Source organism: Mercenaria mercenaria, chromosome 3 (assembly GCF_021730395.1).
Source record: "Mercenaria mercenaria strain notata chromosome 3, MADL_Memer_1, whole genome shotgun sequence".
Lineage (NCBI taxonomy): Eukaryota > Metazoa > Mollusca > Bivalvia > Venerida > Veneridae > Mercenaria > Mercenaria mercenaria.
This window is the reverse complement of record NC_069363.1, coordinates 46,819,875-46,843,371: the sequence shown is the minus strand read 5'-3', so window position 1 is coordinate 46,843,371 and position 23,497 is coordinate 46,819,875. Positions and strand designations below refer to the sequence as shown.

The 23,497-nt window shown below is 34.5% G+C and overlaps 1 protein-coding gene across 3 annotated transcripts in view; it reads left to right on the top strand.

Moving 5' to 3' along the window:
* Positions 1-6,592: 6,592 nt before the first annotated feature.
* The window catches only part of LOC123524952 (alpha-N-acetylglucosaminidase-like), a 77,369-nt gene continuing 60,464 nt past the window's right edge, over positions 6,593-23,497 (top strand). The window contains exon 1 of one of the 3 annotated variants that reach the window (XM_053538366.1): positions 6,593-6,730. The gene's annotated coding sequence lies outside the window, so the exon portion shown is untranslated. Of the gene's footprint in view, positions 6,731-10,633; positions 10,653-22,995; positions 23,150-23,497 lie in introns of those variants that run through there. The other 2 variants (XM_053538368.1, XM_053538367.1) reach the window with 2 other exon arrangements.

Below are 23,497 nucleotides of genomic sequence, written 5' to 3'. Positions count from 1 at the left end.
GGAATTATACCTCCTCGAAAAAAGTTACTTACAGTTACATGGACCCGGCGCACAGCGTTCATATTTCAACGACGTTAACGACGTCATGCCTACATTGTGATGCTTTCATTAAGTTTGCATTCATTTATATTTGTAATTTTTTTTTATAAATTTTCATGAGCTACACTTAAGTCATAACAAGTTTTTTGGTTAGAGTACTAACAATGTATGAACACTAATATGACACACATCTTGGACAGGGTACTCAACGTGAGTACTTGGTCTTTATCTACGGCGTCATACATTGGCGTTAACATTCATTCGCAGTTTTTCCATTTTTGCCCTCCATCTTCACTGTCTTTAACAATTCTGAACCATTTGAAAAACATTTGTACCACTTGAAGATAAAGACACAGATGACTGAACATTGTTTTGGTGTCTGCTTCATTAGTTTATGAGTTTCAGTTGTTGTTCGCCAAAAGTTCTCTAAAACTAAGCAATTGTCTTAGTATCCATGCGAGTTGATGACGACATTACATGCATTATAAACAGTAATACTTAGTTTAAACGTTGTTTTCCTCTGCCTCCCACGTCAGAATGACGCTATACTCTAGATGCACGTTGCCCTGACGTGTTGCTGCACTTTAGCAAACATGTGTATTATTAGTGCGAACATTAGCGATCGAATTCAAATCATGACAGACCAAAAAGCGACTGTGCTGGTAATGCGTAGCTATGAATAAAAACGTTTGACGCACTTCACCTACCAGCAAAAATGTTACAAATAATGTATGACAGAAATGTACAGAAAGATTCCGAATTACAACAATATATTTCACATTATTATTTACACAATATGCAGCATTTGACCTCAGAAGTCTATGTAGTTTTTGAACAACCTTCTTATACTTCAAATTATTGGAAGAATAAAAGTATCTATCTATCTATATTATTATGTTGCAAAGGGGTCCAGCACTGAGTGGATTGAGTTTTGTGACTTAATTTTGTGTCCTAGAGCCATAATTATAGTCTAGGGAGTAATCATATTAATATGAATTTTTATAGGCTCTAGGACACAAACATAACTCAATCCACTCATTGCCGGACCCCTTTTTTATGTTGCATTAGACTGTTAATTAAGATTATGGAGATTATTAAGTTATCACTTTCAGTCACTGGCTTGCACTAGGTTTCTACATTTTCAAATCATTAACATAAATGATTATAATAATAAACACCAATTGTAACTGAATGTAGTAAAGTAAAACATATCCCGCTATACAACATAGTATCTTTAATCATGCAGATGCTCTCTAAACATACTAGTCACGAGTGTGAGTCGACTTTGAAATCTATTCTTCTTATTATCTAAGCATATACAAAGCTTTATTTTGAGTTTGTTTGTGCAAATATGCATTAGAGAAGTGCACATAGCTACGTTTTGCAGACACAAAAATGATGCAAAAGCCAGTTATGAGCATTTAACCTGTTTTTGCACAAAACACTTTCGGAACAAAATCAAGCTATATACATATTTAACAAAAAACTCTTTCACAATAATGATTTTATAGAAAATACATCTAAGGTATAAATTCATGTATTTTCAACTGTTGGAAAATTATACACATAAAAAGGAGCTCAAATTAAAGTAGGAGTTATTAGTTTTTTGGCTCTCCTGAAAAATTATGAAAATGTCAGTTATCCAGTTTTTGCGCTCACATGACGATTTGTGACATTTAAACTGAGAAACATCTGTATGAGCAAACTGATTGCATTAGTTAGATAAAGGCTATTATCTTAATAAGAAATCAGAAATATTTTGTTAGGTAGTCTCACCCCGAATTAAAACAAGTCAGAGATGTCCGTAAGACGGCGCGCTCGAATTTTCTCATTGCTTGACTCTGAATTAGAGCTTTGCCAGTAAAAACTTTATCAAACTTTAACCAAAAATATCTAAGTTAACAAGGGGCATAACTCTGTAAAAAATTTAATTAAAGTTAGGGGGTTTGTTTCTTTTGGTGTAGACTTTGATAGTAAATAACTATTTAAAGTTTTAAGTCAATAGCTTTGAAAGTAACAGAGATATTTGACTTTATCAAGAAATTTACCCAAACTTCTTAGTCAAAAGGGGAATAACTCCATCAAAATTCAAATCAGAGTTATGGGGATTGTTTCACCTGGTATAGACTTTGATAGTCAATAACATTTCAAAGCTTCAAGTCAATAACTTTGATAGTAACAGAGATATTTGACTTTATCAAAAACTTTGACCAAATTTCTTAGTCAAAAAGGCGCATACATGTAACTTTGTCAAAATTCAGATCAGAGTTATGGGGACTGTTTTTGCTGGTGTAGACTTTGATAGTCAATAATTATTTTAAGTTTCAAGTCAATAGCTTTGATAGTAACAGAGATATTTGACTTTATCAAAAAACTTTAACCAACGGCAACGCCGACTCCTACGCTGGGGCGAGAGCAACAGCTCTACTTTTTCTTCGAAAAGTCGAGCTAATAGTCAAATATCTCTGTTACTATCAAAGCTATTGACTTCAATCTTAAAACAGTTATTTACTATCAAAGTCTACACCAATCCATATAACTCTGATTTGACTTTTGACAGAGCTATGCTCCTTTTTAACTTAGATTTTTTTTTGATATTTTTTTTATCTAAAAGTCAAATATCTCTGTTACTATCAATGTTTTTTACTTGAAACTTATTTACTATCAAAGTCTACACCAGAAGAAACAATTTCCATAACTCTGATTTGAAATTTGACAGAATAATGCCCCGTTTTAACATTGAATTTTTGGCTAAAGGTTTTGATAAAGTCAAATATCTCTGTTACTATCAAAGCTTTTAATTTGAAAATTAAAATAGTTATTTACTATCAAAGTCTACACCAGTAGAACCAATTTTGACAGAGGTATGCCGCTTTCAACTTAGAACGGTTTGGTTAAAGTTTTTGATAAATTCAAATGTCTCTGTTACTATGGAAGATTTTGACTTGGAACTTAAAATAGTTATTTACTATCAAAGTCTTCACCAGGAGAAACAATCCCCATAACTCTGATTTGAATTTTGACTGAGTTATGCCCCTTTTAAACGATAGTTTTTGTTAAAATTTGTACTGGCAAAGCTCTAATTCAGAGTCAGGCACTGAGAAAATTTGAGTGTGCTGTTTTGTGGACAGTTCTTGTTATCCATCTAGTTGCTATCCTACGTTAATGAAGTGGCTGACATCACAGGGAACTTAGCAACTGAAAATTTCCCTGTCTGACTGTCTGCCTTTGACAATGACCAAATAGTTGGAAAAACATAGTCAATTAAAGCATGCATCAGTTGTAACATCATTTTGTACAGTAGATTTGCATTCAGAACATAAGTTTGACAAGGATATACATCCCAATACCTGGTTCCGATAAAGTGAAAACTTATAGAAACTAGAAGAGGTAAGGAATAAAACAGGCCAGTATTATGATTCAGTTTATGACACACATTATGAATACTTATACAGTTGTTTAAACAAGGTATTGAAGATTATTTTTGAAGAGCAGAGAGCCGCATTTGTTGAATGCAATTTCTCTGATAGTATTGACAATGATAGAAACTGAACAACAGAAAAGTCAAGAAATAACATGTGTATTATGTAGCAACACATACAAGAGATCTAAAAAAGTATCATGTCTGTAAAGTAAATCTAAGGGAAACACAAAAAGGATTCAATGATGACAGTGAATCAGGTTGTTCCGTTCAGCAATGTGATAAAAAAAAAAAGAACAAGAGAACCGCCTACGGGTGCCATCGCTCGTCTGCAAGTACTGGACATTGGACAATATGTAAGAAAAGAGTTATAGTTCAGATTTTCTAAGTACAAAAATAGCCGTAATTCTGATAAAATGCAGGTTAGAGTTATAGTTCTTGAACTACATAGAAACTCAAATTTTCCAAGTAAATTAAAGGGCCATAATTTTATCAAAATACATACCAGAGATATGGTTCTTCGCCTATATAGTCCTCTAATGATGAAAAAGAAGTGTGCAAAGTTTCAAAGCTTTAACTCTTACAGTGTTTGAGAAAAATTGAACCTAAACAAACTTTTAACCAACGCAGACACCGACGCCGACGATCAAGTGACGACAATACCTCATAGATTTTTAAAAAAAAATTAGACGAGCTAAAAATGAAAAGTGAGAAAGAGATTACGTTTATGTTAGAAACTATGCTAGAGTCGCACAAGACAAAATCTTGAAATGTATCTAAAGTAAATATTCAAAATATTGACCCACTGCCTTTGAACCCAGACTCATATGAGTCTGTTAAAATCCTGGGGCACCAGACACACCAAATTACAGGATCAAAACTCCTTGAAAACTCGAAACTTCAAATTATTGCTGTTTATAAAGAAATAAAAGAATAATTTTTCTAAATGATGATTGTGAAGTAACTTAACAATTCGGGAAACTCTGCTTTTAAGCAATTTTTGAAGAAAATGGTAAATTTCAGTGTTAAATAAAAAATTTAATAAGACATTAAAAAAAATTTTTTGAACGGTAGAAATTTCGATGCATCATTCAAGTTTAATGTAGCATATTCATTTTGCAGATCGTGTGTATATTCTTATGCATCGGCTATTTTGAATGAAATGGGTCTAAAACGTGTGATATTGCTTCCCGAACGGGAAGCATGTTAGTATAAAAAGTAACAAGTTTCCCGTTCAGGAAGTAGGGAAGAACCCATAAATGATTTCCCGAACGGGTAGTTTCCCCTACTGGTTACAGTATCAGTTTAAAAGAAATAAGTACCAAATTATAGTAGATTTTCGTGACAAAGAGATTTTGATAAACAAGATTCGATGCATAGTTTCCTCTTTGTAACCCTTGAATTTTGCATCTGCTTTACTGTAAACATATTCCAAATAGTTCTTTATATTTTACTTAAAAGGTTATTTATCAAATTGTCTTTTCGTAGTAATTGCTACCTTTCTAGAGAATTAAAATTCATCCTATGACTGTGTGTGCATTTGCTTTCGTCTCCTAAAATTATGCACCCTAATTCAACACCAGCATTTCTACAGCTATAACTTTTAGGTATATTTACAGATGTAACTTTTCATTTAAATTACAGTTGAGAGCTTTTATACAACTGTGTCGAATTTGTTTAAATCGAACTGTTTTACGGTCGTAAAGTGACATCTACGACAGTAAAATCAATGTTAATATCTAAAATCTACGAGTGTACATTTGAAATAATCATGACTATAATTTTGAACAAAAATGCAGGTCTTTTAAGGGTATAAAATTTCGTACAGGAAGTATTTGCATTGCATGCATAGGCCTCACTAACCTCTTTAAAAATAGTATTACTGTCTATCTTTGTTTGATTTTAACATTATATCTAAAATTTAGCTTAAATAGTGGGTCAGTATTTATTTTATTAGCCTTAAAACATTTTCTGTTGTCGCACAATATGGGTGTATCTGACATTTTTTTTACATTGAGATAAGTTCTTCCCACAGCACTCCAGTTATACCTGGGGATTAAATATTTATCAGTGGTTTGGTTTAAACAATATTTATTTCCAAATATGCATCTCATACAAACATATTAATATGATAGAATTGAGGAGTAAGCTAAAGCTTATATGAAAGTCTCTTTCCTGGCTTGATAGGTAGGACCATCTGCAAGAGCGGCTACACACGGAAATTAAACAGGAAGTTTATGAAAATGTTGAATAACATGCCTCGAAATTATCAAATCAAGACTTAAGTGTTATACTCGGATTTCAAATATTATATTTTAGCGACCCGCGTTATTTTTTTACTCGTTTCTTTATAATTAAAAAAATTATGGACTGTCTCTAAAAATTGTTCTATAGGTATATATGTTCAATAGTACTTAACTCCCTGAGGCCGAAATGCGACTATAGGCGCTATATTTTCTACCCCTGTAGCGTCGATATGCGACTATATAAGCGCGTTATCAGGACTCCCTAGGTAGACGATTGACGACTATAGTCGCGGTACCGACATCATGCTAACTGCGTCACATACTTGTTAATTTTTGATAAATCTGATAAAAGCAAAATATTATTGCATTCTGATTATTATTTCTCAGATGTTATAATTAAGTGTGCTACTAATCAGTTCCCTTTTAAAATACATTTTTAAATGTTTATAATTACGCGGTCATGTAAAGGAAATAAAAAGACGAACTCCGCTGTTTTTTTTTCTTTCATACTGTTCATACATTTTTTCAAAAGAGTAAAATAATGTCGTTGGCCAGAGATTTTTCTTAAAATAAAGAAAATATTGATTATCATGCTGATTCTGACATATCAGCTCCGTCGGGTGATGAGACCTATGCTGAAATTCCAGTATCAGAGAAATTAATGGTCGGGAAATATTAAGATTTAGAAGGCTGAAATATTCGTACATTTATATCGCATACGATACAAATGGATAAAAATAACACACCAAAACATGTTTCATAAAACACAACAAAAATGTATGTAAATAAATGCATGTTTGTAAATTTTATGATTATTCAACCATGGGTGTAAATGTTGCAACTTAACTGTCTAAGCGCGTTTCACACAACATTTGTGTACATATTTAGAAATAGATTATACATCAAAATAAATCATCGATATTCACACAAAAACAGGTGTAAATTTCAAGTAATACTGATTTAAATATTCTGTGTAAATAACGTATCTATCAATTGGAATATAATCTGTTTACGTGTGAAAAAGGTAAGAAAATCAGAAATGTTCAAATATTTATCAAACGCATTAAGTGTGCTTAAATTGTGGATATTTCGAAGTGAAATTATTATTCTATTTGGATATAAGCCGCGGGCGAAATATGATATAAAAATATTTGTTTAAACTTCGACTACAGTTACACCAGTAGCGTTAAACAAATGTTGAAAACTTTAAAATGGAATACACTCCAGTACGTACAGAAGTTTCATACAACTCATTAGTAATGTTTTTTTACAAAATAAGGGCCCAGACAGTTGCAGTCGACCAATCTCATCTTATCCCAACTAGAAACCTAAATTACCTAATCCCCATGTCTCACACTCAGTGTTTTTCTAACTCCTACTTCCCAAGGACCATCCGACTCTGGAACTCCCTACCAACTTATGTCAAAGGTAGCCCCAGTCTCAGTATATTTATAGAGAGGCTGGTGGTGGTCAATATGTAATTGCATTGCTTCTGTTCTATTTTAACGGTAGCATACTGTCTTTTTTTAGCATTTATTCTCTTAACATTTGTAACATATCATTTATTTAACGACTGTTTCTCTGACAGCGCCGCTCAGTGATAGTCGGAAATCGACGGATGGGTGAAAGATCTATCTATCTATCTTCCGTTGACGTCAAACCCCTTGCGGGAACATAGACGTTTTGCGCGTCAAAATCAAAAAGAGAAAGAATATAGTGATAAAAATTTAGAGTGGAAGAAACTAAAAATAACTTCGGTGATATAAAAAGGTTAAAACTTAAGTTTGCAGGATAACTAGGGCGAGGCGTGTTCAAGGCTGCAAACTGCAGCACTGAACTGCTCTAGGGTAGGGAGGTGGGGGGGGGGGGGGGGACGGGGGAAGTTGGTTCCAATGGTACACTGTTCTCGGAAAATAAGTAAACTTGTAATAGTCAGTAGTTGCAGTAATTAACCTATAACTTAGGGAATGGCCATAGCGGACACATCGGGTCATTGGGGTCAGGTAATCTACGATTGGGATAGCAACCAGATAATGATGAATCTTATAGAAGAGTGATAACCTAGAATCTATACGCCTTAAATCCAGTCGACGAAGGTTTAGGGAGTGTAGCATATCTGTTACACTGGAAAATACGGCCGTAGTCGGTCTTGATCCAACGGGCGGCTCTCCTTTGGACGCTTCCAATTTGGTCAATTTGAGTTTGGGTGTGGGGCGACCATACCTCTGAGGCATATTAGAGCTGGGGTCGGACTAGAGTCTGGTAAGCAATGGTCTTAATGGGTTGGGATTTGACCTTAATGTTTCTTCATAAGAACCCTAGGATTTGGCTTTCTTGGTTGACTTGTGTATGTGATTGTCCCATGATAGGCCATTTGAGATATCCACGCCTAGGTATTTAGCTGAGCTGACCGATTCAAGTTGGACTCCATGTAGGTAATACTGGGTAGGGATAGGATGTTTCCTTCTAGTGGCGTGGATCACTTGACACTTGGAGGGGTAGATGTAGATGTAGATGCCATGACTAGTCTGATAATGGCGGAAAGAAAAAATCTCAATTTTTCCCTGTTAAAGTGGCATTTTCATGTTTTATTCAGCCAGTTCGTATTTTATTTCATTGTGGACCTATACTTTACATTTCGGTAGTATTTTAAAGGAGATTATTTGCATTCGTCTTTGAAAGTGACAAATTTCAAAAAGTTAATAAAATGCCCGACATTGATATAACTGTAGAAGGTGTTTTGAAAATGCTCAAGGATTTAAATCCAAACAAGGCGTCTGGTCCAGATCAGCTGTCGCCAAGATTACTTAAAGAACTTTCTCTCGAAACAGATAATTTAGTCTTCCAGAACTCACTGAGAACTGGTATAGTTCCAGAGTACTGGAAAACTGCTATTGTTGCACCTGTATACAAAAAGGGTCCTAAATATAAAGCCAGCAACTATCGGCCAATTTCTTTGACTTGCATAGCTTCCAAACTAACGGAGCATACCATGGTCTCAAAAATCATGCGCCATCTCGACTACAACAATCTTCTCATACCGTTCCAACATGGCTTCCGTTCTAAACATAGCTGTGAGACTCAACAATTATCCTTCACACAGGAAAAGTTTGACAATCTCCAATCTGGAAAACAAACAGATCTCATTGTAATGGATTTCTCGAAAGCTTTCGACAAAGTCGATCATCAACTTCTTCTCTATAAACTTATGAAACTTGGTGTCAACAAAACATCTCTATCCTGGATTCAATCTTTCCTTAGTAATCGTTCTCAATCTGTAGTAGTTGAAGGATCACACTCTGATTCTTTACCAGTTCTTTCAGGGGTTCCCCAAGGGTCATTGTTGGGTCCTTGTCCCTTCCTTTGTTTCATCAATGACCTTCCCGACTCTGTTAAAAGTAGAATACGCTCATTTGCTGATGACATATACCTCACTATCGACTCATTAGTAGACTCCTACAAACTTCAAGATGATTTGACAAAATTATAAGAATGGGAACGTAAATGGTCTATGGACTTTAATCCTGATAAATGCGAAATCATAAGAATCTCTAAAAAAAAAGAAAAAAATATCATCTTTCCATATAAATTACATAATCAAGAACTCAAAACCACAGAAAATGCTAAATATCTTGGGATTACTATTAGTGATGACTTTAGTAGGAAAACACATATTGAAATTACATCTTCAAAAGCTAGCTAGTAACACCCTCAGATTTATAAAAAGAAATGTACAATGTAATGACCGTAATATCAAAGAAACTGTCTACAAAACAAACGTTCGCCCACAATTAGAATACTGTAACACCATATGGCATCCATGGCAGAAAAACTTAACATATGAGATAGAAAAGGTACAAAGAGCTGCAGCCAGATATGTTATGAATGACTGCTCATACCAAAGCAGCGTAACATCAATGCTTGAAACTCTTAAATGGCAGACATTAGAACAAAGAAGAATACATGCATCTTTAAAAATGTTGTATAAAATATCACACAACCTCGTCTCTGTAGATCATAACCACCTGACAACCTCTAGAAATTTAAACTTTATCATTCCATCTTCAAGAAAACAATATCATATGAACTCCTTTTTCCCCCGCACAATCAGATACTGGAACGCCTTACCTTATAACATCAAGGACAGTGTGAACCTTCAGTGCTTCACATCTGACCTAGACTCGTATATGTACTAATGTCATCATCCTTTTTTTATTTTTAACAAGCTGTATATATTATTGCTCTTACTCTCTTAACAACATGAATATCATGTATCATGTAACATAGCAACATCTACGGAGATACTCCCAACAATCAATTTCTGATCAAAACTGGGAGGTCGGGGCAGTTGTTAAAAGCATGTTGCTATGTTACATGATACATGATATTCATGTTGTTAAGAGAGTAAGAGCAATAATATATACAGCTTGTTAAAAATAAAAAAAAGGATGATGACATTAGTACATATACGAGTAGATATGTCCTAAAAACACAAAACTTTCCATATAGTGTGTTAAATGCAACCTTGGGATACAGGATACAAAATTATATACGATACTTTATATTTAGGCAAAAGGGATACAATGGTTTTCTGCACATACAAAGTGTATCTCTATGTATCCTATGTAACCAGGATACAAAAAACGAAGGGTGTGGAAAGTGTTGTGTTTTTGGGCCATATATGACAAAAATCTCTCTTAGAAGATATATGACCCCTACTTTTCTTGGTGTTTTGGTGGTTTATATGTCATTTAAGAACATAAGCTAGTAATTCTTATTTAAAATGGGCCTGGCTATGTGTTAAAGCTCTCAGAAGATTGTTAATTTTATATAAAATACAACATTCATAGCAAATTAATTTACTAGCCAGTACGGTATAGTATGTACAGGAAATAGCATCATCAAACGGTGCATATGCAGTTTAATCAATGTTAAAAAGCCCCATGGTAAATTTCATAAATTTATCAAAAATGTTTTAAATGTGTTTTATTTATTATCTGACAACTGTTTGCTTTGTATTTTTCTTCTGTTACTGGTAGGCCTACTGATGATAAACACGAACAGAAACTGAGGTTTTTTACCTGTACTGGTACTGATGATAAACCCGAACAGAAAATGAGGGTTTTTATCGATACTTGTAACTTTTTCATTTCTGCAAATTGAAATCAGTGGTCGGTATCACAATAAAGCTTAACCTTTGCTGAAAACTTTACATAATTCAAATTTATATTTAGTAAGCAAACTCACACGAAGTGAGGGCCTGAAAGGGGTATGTAAAAAGGGGAGAATGTGTCACTTTATGTACCAGACACTTTATGTACCAGGCTACCAGCACTTTATGTACCACTTTGGACACCTTATGTACCACATATATGATATATAGTGGATGATCATTTTTGTATTAATTTGATGAAAATGTTACATTTTATGTTACCTGAAATGTTTTTTTACGAAATTTAAAAGTTAATTTTCATAATTAATAAGGTAAAATTTAACTCTTTCCCATAGAAGCTGCTTAAATCAAAGTTATTTTCACAGATAATTATCACATATTCACAGTGCTACACTATGAGATACAATTACTATTTAATATATAGGTGGTACACTAAGTGTCAAAGTGGTACATAAAGTGTCTGGTACATAAAGTGACTGGTACATAAGGTGTCGCACCCAAAAGGGGACTGTATGAACGTTGACTGATGATAAATTCGAACACTTTGTCATTTACAAAATTTTCTTGGTATTATTATATTGAAACTTTCCCCAAAAAGCTGCAACAGTCATTCCTGATCAAGTAATGAAAAGTTAACAAATGTCAGGGCTTCATGTTTCGACAGTGAGCATGCGCAAAAAAACACCCTCTTCCCCAGTAATTTTGGATAAATATTTTTATGTAAATCATTTATTTATACAGAATATTTACCAATTTTGTTTTTGTTTACACCAGTTGGTGTTGTAAGTGGAAACTATTAGATGGTGTGTTCAATTTAAGTAACCGATTGCATTCGAATATTTCCAAGGTGGTCGACTTTATGCATCTGTCCGGGTTTATCATCAGTACCAGTATCTGTTTTTAATTCTGCAATTTGTAATCAATGGTCGGTATCAAAATAAAGCTTAATATTATTTGCTGAAAACTACATAATCCAAATTTATATTTAGTAAGCAAACTCACACGAAGTGAGACCCTGAAAGGGGTTTGTAAAATGGGGACTCTACGAAGGTTGACTGATGATAAATTCGACCACTTTGTCATTTAATTACAAAATTTTCTTCGTAGTATTATACTGAAGGAAGTGTCTAGTCATCCGGTAACCGGATGCCTAGCCTGCGTTCTAGTTGTCCAGTAACCGGATGACTAGCATTTCCCCTGGCGATTTTCTAGTCGTCTCGTATCGATTTCTCTGTGAATAAGCAGTGTTCTGGTTTAATTTTATCTGTTATTTATAGAAGATATCAATACATATCTGCAAACAGAAACTTGTTGGAATACGTACCAACGTTAATTTTAAATTTTCTCGATAAATTTACTGCCTTTTCAGCCGATAAAACGGAAGTTTACAAAAATCAATAATGACGAAACGAATAGAAGCGGATGATCGTGTCGTTGTCATCTTGCCCTGTTATTAGATGAGCACCGAACTATGCATTGGCACTATAATGTTTTCTCCCTTACGGAAATATTATAGTTTGCCGCGAACACTTGCTGCGATCATGCCGCGAATATCCGGCGACCATGTCACGAACACTTTTGATACAATTGGTTTAATTGTTCGAGGGATGTTCATTTGGTGTTCACTTTTCACATGCAAATTAGTTTTTCCGCGAACAAGTAGCTGTGATCATCCCACGAACTAGTTGCTGCGAACATCCCGCGAACTAGTTGCTGCAAACATGCCGCGAACTAGCTGAAAACCATCACTACAGAAATTGTGTACAAAAAAGCATGTACAGAAAAAGTGCAAAAACAAATAAATTAGTAGGAATAAGGGATCGAAATTTATTGAATAAACTTGAACACTGAGGTTGTAACAAATTCAAATTGTCAATGTCTGAACTATTTCATATCATATTTGGAGCATTTTAAACAAAGTTTTAATGATAAAATATGTTTGAATTTTAACTGTTACTTGTCATTTCAATAACAGTGTCTGAGTGCATGTATTCATCATCCCAATGTTTTTTCTTCACACTGCTTAAAAGTTATATGTATCACTACAAATCTGTCATAGTTTTACATGTTAATTATCAGACTTATGAAGCTTAGAAATTGTCAAAATAAGCTAGTTTTATATTTCTTTTTAGATAATCTGATACAGCTCTGCAAAAGGTTAAGCATATCAGTCTATTTCATTTTCAAAATTCCTTATGTTTATTGAGATTTATGAGTATAGATATTAAACATAAATTTTCTGACTTACCACAAACAAGTATATATTCCTATCAGCCTCTAAGAATCACTTATGAAAACTGTCTGTAATGCACACAGATTTCCTTCTAAACATGTCCTGCACACAGATTTCCTTCTAAACATGTCCAGAATATCTGGTTGTAATTAACTTATCAGACTCATACTGTGACCTTACAGATAATGTTACAAATTAATTGATCTACAATTACCTGCTCTTATAAAAGCTCTTCAGTAACAGTTTACCAAAAGATTATAATCTTCTAAGTTCTTCTCGCGAACATGCTGCGATCATTGGTCTTCCTGGGAATATCCCGCGAACTAGTATCAAACCAATCGTGGCATGATAGCGGTAGCAGCGAATATCCTGCGAATAGGCATGTTCGCAGCTTTTTGACCATTTCGTAAGGGCTATTTGTTACTCTAGTTTTTATTACGAAATTTTATTATGAGTGTATGTCTGAGACATTAATAAATAGACGTATGATTCAAGATTGGTTACTTTGGTATATGAAAAATGTTTGCATACAACAGAATGACAATGTGAGAATAAAAAACAATTTTAAAAAAGTCACTTAATGATCTAAACGACATCCATGTAAATAAAAAAAGAAAGAAAAAGAAACATTAACTGATAAATACCTCACAAAGCTACACGATATGTGAGAAATAGCTGTTAAGGTGTTTCTGCTGCTGCTGTGTGCTCTTTAACCAGATATGATCAGATTTAATCTTGAAATAGAATGTTTTCAAGTAATTTGCACCTGTGTTTGACTTTAGAGATACGATTCTATTCTATGAGTTATCCCTCTTCACAACTGCATGCACACTTCTAACTTATTAGGTTTATATTTTATATACATGGGGTCCTAGATTTAAAACAGTTTTAGTAATCCTTTTTTCTTTCTTTTTGCAGTTCTGTAAATGCCTAGAAAGATAGACTGTTGTTTCAGCCAAATCAAACATATAACTAAAAGTTAACAAGTATTGGCCGTATTAAAGAGGTGAAGATGGTGTAACAATAACAGAGTCAGATCTAACGTCCTACCTAAAATGCTATTTCATACTTGTATGTCATTTCACCATTTTCTAGTAAAAATCACTATCTAAGCCTATCCCAGCAAACACCAGTCCTGATGTCGGAACAACGTTGAAACAACGTTTGATTTTGGTTGCAACGTCGGCGACCTAAATACAACGTCTGTTCAACGTCATATTCGTGACATCTAGTAGACGTGGTCAGAGACCACCAATTCAAAAAAGTACATTTTGACAAAATTTGCTACATTTTATGTGTATTGAAAAAAAGTTTTATCAGGCGAATTTCTCCCGCCATGTCAATGATGTAAACGGGGTAATCTCATTCACACGAAAATTACTTAAATAAAGTATCACCAGTGCTCCAGCTAGGATTAAAAGAGGGCAGGGTGCTGGCACTGAAAAGGGCACTTCTGGGGTGGTGGTCGGTCTGGGACCGTGCTCCCCCGGAAAAAAATATAACTGGTCCATGCATACAGTGCATTTTAACATACTTTAGGCATGGAATTTGGCATAATTTAGGCATGTTTTTTGGCACACTTTAGGTATGGTCTTTTAATAGGCTTTGTCTGTCATCTCTAATGCACCTATTTATTAACTAAAAATTCTGCTGTTTGTATTTTACTTGGCATTGATGTTCAACTTGTAACATTTCTTTGTAATTGCATACTGAATAACAATATCTATGTGTTTAGGCCTATTTTACTTGTTACAATTTCAGTACACATCTTCTCCATGTAGGCTACTTGATATTTATAAATTTATACCTGCAACATATTATATACAGAAAATAAAGTTTAAACCCACTTAAATAAATGAAATCAGGCAAAGTTTTTAACTTACAACAGTCTATTTCGGGTATCCAAAATTTTATATCCGGATATGGTTACACTTTTTTCTAAAAGTCGTCGAATGTCCAGTTTAAACAATATTTTTGAAAAAATATTATGATGCAAAGACAGTTTAACAGCATTTCACAGTATCTGACATTAAAGTGTACCCTGTCATTACATCTTAGTAAACTAATTTCAAAGAAATCTTCATGAAAAATCGGCCATTTCACAAAGCAGACGACAACTTACTTTCGATTTCAAAAACTTGTAAAACGATAAAATCAAAATATTTTCCTATTTAAATTTGATTGTGATCGATTTTTATTAATTACATATAAATGTCTGTTGTCTGGACTTCAGTTTCAGTTGTGTATAAAGGGGTATTTACGACTATATTACCGAAAACGAAAGTACACTTTGACAGGTGGCGCGAAATGATAATGATTTCAGACTGGTTTGCAAACTGTTTTAACACTAAGGTTCAATGATTTTAATGCTGGTGGAGCAGTCTAAAATATCATGGTCTGCCTCCGGCACGATTACAGCAGGTAATTGTTTAATTGTTTGCTAATTATGTCAATGCCCCCCTGGCGTGTATCACTCGATAAAAAGGGGGCAATAAAGCAGTGTATTATAATCACTGAGGCAAAAATGGGAAGTTTGGCTAAAAAAAAGAAATGAATGGTTGTAAAACGGGCAGGGTGCCTGGCGGGGCAACAGGGCGGAACGAATTTCGGAACGGGCGATGCGCCCTGCTGTAAATAGCTAGCTGGAGCACTGATCACTATTCATATGTTTTTCGTCCGATATTTTGGTAGAACTAAGATACATGTAGTTCTTGAAAAACTTGTAATTAGATATACATGTTTCGATGTATGGAAGGCCGTACACGCCATAATGTTACAATGTAAATCAATGGGAAAACAGTCGGTGGTCTCTAACCTTTAGATGTCTATACGATGTTGGATTCTTGTCGGACCTGAAGAGAGTGCAGTGTTGTTATTTGTTAAACAACTATTTGGTGTAGAATTATTTTCAAAGTGTTAAAATAATTACTTGTTCTCACAAAGTCCTGAAAATGCGCATAAAACTTTTTTTTTATCACAAAAGATCATATTACAGACTGTTTACTTTTCAGAATATTAAAATAATAATACTAATAATAATAAATTTTGTACAGGAAATCAATATACGTTGAACTTGTATAGATTATTGTAGTAATTAAGATTTTATCTTATGGACTTATTTATGTTGTCACAACAGGAAATATAAAGATTAGAAAATACATACATACAATTGTGTTGATTAGATGCTAGGTCACATTTAAAACTAAAAACGACATTTTTGGAATAGAATGAGAAATACTATCATAATGTAATTCCTACAGTCTGAGTCACAACATATACTGTTACAATGGTTTTCCTTTCTGTTAATGTATAAGACACTGCTCTATGATATGCAATTCAAACATGTTATGGAAAAAAGATATGTTCATATAAATTTGCAATTCATGCCTCTTTTTACTCATAATTATGTTTTTATCATTAAGGATGAGATATGAATAAGCAACGACGTAGCACTTTTCCGATCTTCATTCTTCCTTCATTCGTCTCTGTAAGTTTATGCTGTTCCCGTCACGGAAGTAAGCGATCCATTAACTGGACCATTGATTTCATAACAGACATTGAAAAATGTAACGCACATTCCTTTGAACATAGGAAAAATTTGTGCTAGTAAAGGTCATTTCAAACAACCCTGTGTTGTTTCTTTGAACACTTGATAATGATAAAAATTTCGCAACGTTCCTTATTCATACAACGTTTGTATACATTTTAAACATGTGAAGGGAACAAAATCTTCTTTTTCATGTCTCCATTGGTGATTTTCTTTGTACATTGGCTATGAACGTATGTTTCACTAGTAAATGTTTGATATATGTTCGTTTGATATGGACCTCGTGTCCATTGTAGCAGATTCTTTAAATGAATTATTTGTAAAATCTATGAAATCATTTGATCACGGTATAACAGATTTTCTGATACACATTTAAACTCTTTCTATATGTTCCCATGTTTATTGTTTTACAAACCATCAAATTGCCACACTCTGCACATCATTACTGATTCATTCACTGTTGCTATGTATCAAACTGTTCAGTGACTATGATGCTAAACATGTTGTATTTTTGGACCGATTTTATTCTATGCTTTTTAGCTCACCTGTCACATAGTGACAAGGTGAGCTTTTGTGATCACCCTTCGTCCGTCGTCAGTCCGTCAGTGTGTCTTGTGCGTCCATCCGTCCGTCAACAATTTCTTGTCTGCACGATAGTGGTTTCATTTATGATTTTATTTTAACCAAACTTGCACACAACTTGTATCACCATAAGATCTTGGTTCCTTTCTTGAACTGGCCCGATCCCATTATAGGGTCCAGAGTTATGGCCCCTCAAAGGGCCAAAATTAGCTATTTTGACCTTGTCTGCACAATAGCAGCTTCATTTATGATTTTATTTTAACCAAACTTGCACAAAACTTGTATCACCATAACATCTTGGTTCCTTTCTTGAACTGGCCGGATTCCTTTATGGGTTCCAGAGTTATGGCCCCTGAAAGGGCCAGAATTAGCTATTTTGGCCTTGTCTGCACAATAGCAGCTTCATTTATGATTTGAATTTAATCAAACTTGCACAAAACTTGTGTCACCATAAGATCTGAGTTTCTTTCTTGAACCGGCCAGATCCCTTAATGGATTCCAGAGTTATGGCCCCTGAAAGGGCCAAAATTAGCTATTTTAACCTTGTCTGCACAATAGCAGCTTCATTTATGATTTGATTTTAACCAAACTTGCACAAAACTTGTATCACCACAAGATCTTAGTTCCTTTCTTGAACTGGCCAGATTCCATCATGGGTTCCAGAGTTATGGTCCCTTAAAGGTCCAAAATTGGCTATTTTGGCTTTTGCAGCCATATAGAAACTTCATTTATGGTTTTATTTGATATAAACTTCCAAAATATCTTCAACAACAATAAATCTTGGATTCCATGACAAATCAGATCCATTCGTAGGTTCCAGAGTTATTTTATATCTGATTACCTCCCCTGATTGTAATCAAAATGGATTTATATCAGTAAGTACTTACAGGACTTATTTGAAATTTCATTATTGTCATTAGTTGGACTGAGCCAATCAGGGTAGATAACTATGGACTGATTTTATGTCAAATTACCTCCCTTTATTTCAAATTAAAATGGGTATATCTCCGTAACTAATGAAGATACTGATCTGAAATTTCATTTATGTCAACAGATTTATTTGGCAGATCCTTCTTTTGTTCACTTACAATATTTTTTTTTAGCTCACCTGTCACAAAGTGACAAGGTGAGCTTTTGTGATCGCGTGGCATTCGTCGTCCGTGCGTCCGTGCGTAAACTTTTTGCTTGTGACCACTCTAGAGGTCACATTTTTCATGGGATCTTTATGAAAATTGGTCAGAATGTTCATCTTGATGATATCTAGGTCAAGTTCGAAACTGGGTCACGTGGAGTCAAAAACTAGGTCAGTAGATCTAAAAATAGAAAAACCTTGTGACCTCTCTAGAGGCCATATTTTTCATGAGATCTTCATGAAAATTGGTCAGAATGTTCACCTTGATGATATCTAGGTCAAGTTTGAAACTGGGTCACGTGGGGTCAAAAACTAGGTCAGTAGGTCTAAAAATAGAAAAACCTTGTGACCTCTCTAGAGGCCATATTTCACAATGGATCTTCATGAAAATTGGTCAGAATGTTCATCTTGATGATATCTAGGTCAAGTTCGAAACTGGGTCACGTGCGGTCAAAAACTAGGTCAGTAGATCTAAAAATAGAAAAACCTTGTGACCTCTCTAGAGGCCATATTTTTCATGAGATCTTCATGAAAATTGGTCAGAATGTTCATCTTGATGATATCTAGGTCAAGTTCGAAACTGGGTCACATGGGGTCAAAAACTAGGTCAGTAGGTCTAAAAATAGAAAAACCTTGTGACCTCTCTAGAGGCCATATTTCTCAATGGATCTTCATGAAAATTGGTCAGAATGTTCATCTTGATGATATCTAGGTCAATTTCGAAACTGGGTCACGTGGGGTCAAAAACTAGGTCAGTAGGTCTAAAAATAGAAAAACCTTGTGACCTCCCTAGAGGCCATATTTCTCAATGAATCTTCATGAAAATTGGTCAGAATGTTTATCTTGATAATATCTAGGTCAAGTTTGAAACTGGGTCACATGGGGTCAAAAACTAGGTCAGTAGGTCTAAAAATAGAAAAACCTTGTGACCTCTCTAGAGGCCATATTTTTCAAGAGATCTTCATGAATATTGGTCAGAATGTTCACCTTGATGATATCTAGGTCAAGTTCGAAACTGGGTCACGTGGGGTCAAAAACTAGGTCAGTAGGTCTAAAAATAGAAAAACCTTGTGACCTCTCTAGAGGCCATATTTCTCAATGGATCTTCATGAAAATTGGTCAGAATGTTCATCTTGATGATATCTAGGTCAAGTTCGAAACTGGGTCACGTGGGTTCAAAAACTAGGTCAGTAGGTCTAAAAATAGAAAAACCTTGTGACCTCTCTAGAGGCCATATTTCTCAATGGATCTTCATAAAAATTGGTCAGAATGTTCACCTTGATGATATCTAGATCAAATTTGAAACTGGGTCACGTGCGGTCAAAAACTAGGTCAGTAGGTCTGAAAATAGAAAAACCTTGTGACCTCTCTAGAGGCCATATTTTCCATGGGATTTTTATGAAAATTGGTCAGAATGTTCACCTTGATGATATCTAGGTCATTTTCGAAACTGGGTCACGTGCTGTCAATAACTAGGTCAGTAGATCTAAAAATAGAAAAATCTTGTGACCTCTTTAGAGGCCATATTTTTCAAGAGATCTTCATGAAAATTGGTCAGAATGTTCACCTTGATGATATCTAGGTCAAATTTGAAACTGGGTCACGTGCGGTCAAAAACTAGGTCAGTAGGTCTAAAAATAGAAAAACCTTTTGATGTCTGTAGAGGCCATCTTTCTTAATGGATCTTCATGAAAATTAATAAGAATGTTCAGCTTGATGATATCTAGGTCAGGTTCGTAACTGGGTCATGTGCGGTCAAAAACTAGGTCAGTAGGTCGAAAAATAGAAAAACCTTGTGACCTCTCTAGAGGCCATATTTTTCACGAGATCTTCATGAAAATTGGTGAGAATGTTCACCTTGATGATATCTAGGTCAAGTTTAAAAGTGGGTCACGTGCCTTCAAAAACTAGGTCATTAGGTCAAATAATAGAAAAACCTTGTGACCTCTCTAGCGGTCATATTTTTCAATGGATCTTCATAAAAATTGGTCAGAATTTTTTATCTTGATGATATCTAGGTCACATTTGCTCAAAAACTAGGTCACTGTGTCAAATAATAGAAATAACGACGTCATACTCAGTTCAACACTGGGTCATGTGGGGATAGGTGAGCGATTCAGGACCATCATGGTCCTCTTGTTTAGCTCACCTGTCACATAGTGACAAGGTGAGCTTTTGTGATCACCCTTCGTCTGTCGTCAGTCCGTGCATCCGTCCGTCCGTCCGTCAACAATTTCTTGTCTGCACGATAGTGGTTTCATTTATGATTTTATTTTAACCAAACTTGCACACAACTTGTATCACCATAAGATCTTGGTTCCTTTCTTGAACTGGCCAGATTCCATTATGGGTTCCAGAGTTATGGCCCCTGAAAGGGCCAAAACTAGCTATTTTGACCTTGTCTGCACAATAGCAGCTTTATTTATGATTTTATTTTTACCAAACTGGCACACCACTTGTATCACCATAAGATCTTGGTTCCTTTCTTGAACTGGCCAGATTCCATTATGGGTTCCAGAGTTATGGCCCCTGAAAGGGCCAGAATTAGCTATTTTGACATTGTCTGCACAATAGCAACTTCATTTATGATTTGATTTTAACCAAACTTGCACACAACTTGTATCACTATAAGATCTCGGTTCCTTTCTTGAACTGGCGAGATTCCATTATCGGCTCTAGAGTTATGGCCCCTGAAAGGACCAGAATTAGCTTTTTTTACCTTGTCTGCACAATAGCAGCTTCATTTATGATTTGATTTTAACCAAACTTGCGTACAACTTGTATCACCATAAGATCTTGGTTTCTTTCTTGAACTGGCCAGATTCCATCATGGGTTCCAGAGTTATGGCCCTTTATAGGTCAAAAATTGGCTATTTTGGCTTTTGCAGCCATATAGAGACTTCATTTATGGTTTTATTTGATACAAACTTCCAAAATATCTTCAACAACAATAAATCTTGGATTCCATGACAAGTCAGATCCAATTGTAGGTTCCAGAGTTATTTTATATCTGATTACCTCCCCTGATTGTAATCAGAATGGATTTATATCAGTAAGTACTTATAGTACTTATTTGAAATTTCATTATTGTCATTAGTTGGACTGAGCCAATCAGGGTAGATAACTATGGACTGTCAGATTATGTCAAATTACCTCCCTTTATTTCAAATCTCCGTAACTAATGAAGATACTGATCTGAAATTTCATTTATGTCAACAGATTTATTTGGCAGATCCTTCTTTTGTTCACTTACAATAATTTTTTTTTTTTTTAATTACTTCCCTTTTACGTTACTATAAATAGCTTATTTTTAGTAACTTTTTTATTATTGGCCGTAGGGAAAAACCGAGACCACTTTTCTGTGGTACAACATGGATGATACCTCCAATTTTTAGGTGTATTTTGACATATCTGTACCTTGTAAGAATTTTTTTTTCTTTTTGGTTAAATTTCTTCCCTTTGTTGTTCCTGTCCTTTGGACTTAGATATTTTTTCTGAGGACCGTCTTGTCCTCAAGTGCAATGATAACAGGTGAGCGATATAGGGCCATCATGGCCCTCTTGTTTAATTACTTCCCTTTTACATTACTATAAATAGCTTATTTTTAGTAACTTTTTTATTATTGGCCATAGGGAAAAACCAAGACCACTTTTCTGTGGTACAACATGGATGGTACCTCCAATTTTTAGGGGTATTTTGACATATCTGTACCTTGTAAGAATTTTTTTTCTTTTTGGTTAAATTTCTTCCCTTTGTTGTTCCTGTCCTTTGGATTTAGATATTTTTTCTGAGGACCTTCTTGTCCTCAAGTGCAATGATAACAGGTGAGCGATATAGGGCCATCATGGCCCTCTTGTTTCTGTTAGTTATTTTTATCAAATCAATGTCCATGTTCCAAATCGATACCGATTCCTCAAAACAAAGTTTTTCATTGCTGTTCCTATTTTCATCAATTAAGAGATCACAAATTACTAAGAATAACATAAAGAAACAATATGATAATCATTTTATCAGTTTTAATAGGAACATGTAAATAATCAGGAAAACAGTTATGAAAAACAAGTTTTTTACCTATAATAAATCGTTCTCACAGGTTGGAATTAAATCGTTATGCCTATTCCAAAACGGTACACTAATTTTTTTTTTTTTTTAATTTTGTAATTTTTATCATTAAAAAAATTTGGGCCATGATAAGGGCGCCTCCCCATGGTGTGGCCTGGATGCATATGAATTGTTGACTGCTTGGTATCTCGTCAGTTGATAGCACATATGTAACTAAATGCTCCCTAACAGCAAGATGACAATGACACAATCATCCGCTTCTATTCGTTTCGTCATTATTGATTTTTGTAAACTTCCGTTTTATCGGCAGAAAAGGCAATAAATTTTTCGAGAAAATTTAAAATACACTTTGGTGTGTATTCAAACAAATTTCTGTTTGCAGATATGTATTGATATCTTCAATAAATAACAGATAAAATTAAACCAGAACATTGCTTATTCACTGAGAAATCGATTACCGGACGACTAGAAAATTGCCAGGGGAAATGCTAGTCATCCGGTTACTGGACGACTAGAACGCAGGCTAGGCATCCGGTTACCGGATGACTAGACACTTCCTATATTGAAATTTTCCTCGAAAAGCTTCAACAGTCATTCCTGATCAAGTAATGAAAAGTGACCCAATGTCAGGCCTTCATGTGGTGACAGTGAGCATGCGCAAAAAACACCCGCTTCCCAAGTAATTTTGGATAAATATTTTTTATACAGATAAATGTAAGTCATTTATTTATACAGTATATTTACTAATTTTGTTTTTGTTTACACCAGTTGGTGTTGTAAGTGGAATCTATTGGTTTAAACTGTATTTATTTCCACAAATTGTATATGCAAACATGAGTACTATATTTAAATTAACAAAGTTTCATAAAAAGACATACATCAATAAAAAAAGTACAAACAAACAAAGAAATTTTTAATCGAATGGATTGGAAAACAAGCTACTTAAAACTTATATGAATTCCGCTCCATAAAGTGGAATCTATTAGATGATAAATAACCAATTGCAATAGAATATTTCCAAGGTGGTCGACTTTATCATCTGAACGGGTTTATCATCAGTAC